The sequence below is a fragment of the Mixophyes fleayi genome, unplaced genomic scaffold, assembly GCF_038048845.1.
Source record: "Mixophyes fleayi isolate aMixFle1 unplaced genomic scaffold, aMixFle1.hap1 Scaffold_29, whole genome shotgun sequence".
Taxonomy (NCBI): Eukaryota; Metazoa; Chordata; class Amphibia; order Anura; family Limnodynastidae; genus Mixophyes; species Mixophyes fleayi.
Genome location: NW_027446953.1, coordinates 3,316,185 through 3,320,310, shown reverse-complemented (window position 1 = coordinate 3,320,310; position 4,126 = coordinate 3,316,185). Strand labels below are relative to the sequence as shown.

Below are 4,126 nucleotides of genomic sequence, written 5' to 3'. Positions count from 1 at the left end.
GCCCTCCTTCTTGGGCCCCCTCGTTTGCGGATCCTCCCTCCCCCTTCCCCGCCCTCTCTAGCTGTGCATTGAGCGTACTGAGTTGCTGTATTTACTGTACTGTGCTGTCTCCCATTGTATTGTAATTTTGTTTGTCTCTGTACGGCGCTGCGGATGCCTTGTGGCGCCTTATAAATAAATATTAATAATAATAATAATAATATACAAAGGATGGGACTACACAACCACAATGCTCACTGTTAATACTCATTTCCTTCCACAGATAGTTGTGGTGTCTTCATGGCTGCAGAATGAAACTGAAGGTTTTTAGGAAATAAATTGCAACAATTTTAAATTAGTTTATTCCATAAGTGCATGAAGGAAAACCTGCTGCTTAATATATAATTAAAGCTGGTTTATTGTAAAATTGGTGACATGTTCTGGTACAGTCCTAAATGATAGAATAACAGTTTCCATCTGGAGGTGCCCACACAGGATTTGACGTTTTGGCTGGTATAACACCATCTGGGTCTGGGGCTCTCTGTACATTACTGTCGGCTGGTATTTGGCAGGGACGGTGGTGTTTTTGTCCCTCTAAGTCATCCGAACTGACACTATCAGCGATCTGTTGTCAGTGGAGTCAGTCTGCACGTAACATTTTCTAAAGTATTACACAATAGACTACTGGAAAACTAACACAAAATGTTATTTATTGAAACAATCAATACTAGGTTACTATATGGGCGGATTCTGGTCAGCTCCGCCTGTACAGTGTGTCACACGTTGGGTCCGCACAGACAGACAGGTAGATGTTCTGGGGTAACAGACGGGTTGCAACGGATTCGGGGGGAGGGTCAGGGCAGACAAGCAAACAGCGGCGAGATCAGGTTTAGTGGGGCCAAGGTTTGAAGTGGAAGATTTGAAATCAGCTTGTAGGCTTGAGCCAAAGTGTGATGTGATTAGACTGTATGGGAAGCGTTGACCAGAACGGCACCTGTATAATTAACAAGTACCCAAAATTATATTATAGTATATGTTTATTATATTATATTATATTATATTATACATACTTGCCAACTCTCCTGGAAAGTCCAGGAGACTCCTGAAATCCGGTTAGGTCTCCTGGACTCCCGGGAGAGCAGGCAAGTCTCCCGCATGCTGCAATTCGCTAGCCAAAAAGACGCAATTTGCGGTGAATCGTTTCATTTTGGCCCCGCTTTCCGTGACAAAACTTACGTTCCCAGCGTGGGGGCAGGGCCAAAATGACGTGATTGTTCATGCCCCGCCCCCTCCCATCCTTCAGCCACGCCCCCTGTCCAGGATCTCCCGGACTTTACTATTTAAAAGTTGGCAAGTATATTATATTATACAAATTAACTTACCAAGCTAACAACACTATACACAGCAACCAAAATAAATTCAACTAATGTCTTAGGGGCATATTTAACAAATCACGGTAGTGCACTATTGTGCACTTACCGTGGAATTAAAGTCCCGATGTGCCCTCCGCAAATTTATTAAAGGTGCATCGCAGCAGATATCATGGATATCTGCTGCTTTGCACTCCTGATCGTTTTTGCGAGCAGTCACCATTCAACAGAATGGTGACTGCTCCTGGCCGCAATCTAACAAGTCCCGAAATTATTTTTTTTCGGGAACTTGTCTTGATAATGTACGCCAGCTTCAGCTGGCGTACATTATCAGAATTGAAGAAATCCACTGCTGTCAGCTCTGCTCCGAAGAGCAGAGCTGGACAGCGCATGTGTGGAGGGATCACATGATCCCTCCCTGTCACTCAGCGCGCTCTCTCTGCAATGATAATTGCAGAGACAGAGTGGGGACTTTGTGCGCATGTGCACATGCGCAATTGAAGGAAGAAGAGGAACGAAGAGGAGATTCCGAGACAGCGCATCCGAAGAGGGGGGTAAGTGTGATTTTTTCTATCACAGAAACAGCAGTTTTTTGGAACTGCTGTTTCTGTGATCCCTTTTTAATAAATGTGAGAAATAGTTCAATCCTTATCCTTGCGCTAAGGATTGATAACTATTTCTCACTTTTGCCGATTAATGATAAATGTGCCCCTATAATAGCTAATGAATTTATTCAAGCTAATGGACTAATCTAATCTAACAAACACATGACTAAGTATAGTAACAATCTAAAATATTCCTAAAGGTTTAACTACATGAAACTGACCTTCCTGTATAGATCCCTGACTACCTTTATAACAAACTAAACTAACACAAACCCTAACATCTAATAATTTGTATATAAACCTAAATTTGTTCTCTAACACCTGAAACCAATCCTAGGCTTGGGGCACTACAAGTAAACTGACAGATTATGGGATCATTTTAAACCCGATTGATACAATGTTTCTTGTTTGCAGAGAGCCAGGACCCTTGCTCCCAACATGCTTAGATTACAACACAAATACACACATTATGTACATACTTATGCAATAGCAAACACAAACGTTTAACAAACAAAGTGACATTTCTATCCTGTGAGTCTGTCTGCATTATGCACAATATTTATGTTTCCTAATGAGCTGTGTGTCTGATCTCTGCAGAATCCTACAACATATCAGGTTTCTCACCTTCTCCACGTAATCTGGGACTTCCTCTACAGTTTTAAAGGAGGTTTCATTTGGGTGCAAAACATAAAACATCATCCGGACTGACTGGGAGACAGACAGCTCACTCTGACCATTGAATCCTCCCATGGCTGACAAGGAGACCCCGCTGCAGGGATAGAAGACAATAAATATGTTTGTTTTGTAGCAGATTTATTATGCTTTGCAATCAGATGGCTGTATATTGTTAAATGCAAGCAATGGAGCCCGTACATGTTATGTAGAGAGATCTTCCTGGTGTGAGGACTCTGCAACTTGACACAGTGACAGGAAGCACCACGTGACACAATCCTATCAGAGTGCAGAATACTTACTGTATGCATATGGGATACACATAGTCATTAATGCCTGCTGTGATCATGATAAGATAGAGACCTCTCTTACCTGACAGTACACAGAACTCTGCACAATATATAGGGATCAGCATTCAGCAATTTCTTTTCAACTTGCACTTAAAGGAAGACTGTCCTACTTTATCATTAATACTCTGCTACAGCCATAGCTTGTAACGCTCAGTATTAGGAAACCCTAAAATACAAAGCCTTCCGTCGCAATCATCATCATCATTTATTTATATAGCGCTTTCAAATTCCGTAGTGCTTCAGGTTTGTTTGGATACTGGAATTAAAATGGCATAAATGCACAGGAAAATGTAAACAATAATTTAAAATGATTTCCTCAGGTGGCCCCTAGCCATAGCACCGAGGGCTGCATCATGCAGCCTTTTTGTCCCACCAAACTTGCTGCTCCTCTGTAGCTCCTCTGGAGCAGTGCAGGCATACTTGTCTACTCTCCCGGAATTTCCGGGAGGCTCCCAAATTTCAAGGCGTCCTCACAGACTCACCGTAGAGTAGGCAATGTGGAGGCGGGGCTTAATGATGCAATCGCATGAATTTCGACATTTCATATCAGGGGGCGGGGCCTGGTGATGCGATGGAGTCACCACTCCCCCTCAAGCACTTGTCACATGAGGAGGTTTTAAAAGTGGGCAAGTATGAGTGCAGGAGAGGGCGTCCATCCATTTGGGAAGCGTGTACTGCTGTACAATGTAAATATGCTATGTAATCACAAGTCTGATATTTTAAGGTATCTTACCAAAGACACGTCAAAAAAACTACATTTAAAAAAAACTATTTATTGATTTATTTTGATACAGCTTGTGCAAGCTAGTGTTATCAGGGTGGCAAGGGAGCTTGATGAATTTTATTTCTGTCAAAAGCATAATATTATTTACAGGATATTTACACTATATTGGACTGAATCTGCTTTCATTTCCACTGTGCGTGAAGGAGTTGGCTACCCAGGTCACGATACTGGCAGTGTGAAATGGTGAGGTGAGCCTTACCCCTCCCTGCCAGTATTACTGGGCAGCTGGGTATCAGTCAGCTGTCCCGATGCTATGTCGATTGATTTTCCATCACTGCAATAAGCCGTGATAGAAAATCATTGTTATGGCTACATATTAATAAAAAAGGGCTGAAGTAACAAATGACTGGAATCAGACATCTTGTG

At 42.3% G+C, this 4,126-nt stretch overlaps 1 long non-coding RNA gene across 1 annotated transcript; it reads right to left on the bottom strand.

The window, feature by feature from the left end:
* Nucleotides 1–804: 804 nt before the first annotated feature.
* On the bottom strand, nucleotides 805–2,905 carry LOC142127187 (uncharacterized). Its single transcript, XR_012685338.1, has 3 exons — nucleotides 2,828–2,905; nucleotides 2,579–2,723; nucleotides 805–973 (listed from the first exon to the last, which is right to left on the bottom strand). It is a non-coding gene; the product is annotated as an uncharacterized LOC142127187 (long non-coding RNA).
* Between the last annotated feature and the right edge of the window lie 1,221 nt (nucleotides 2,906–4,126).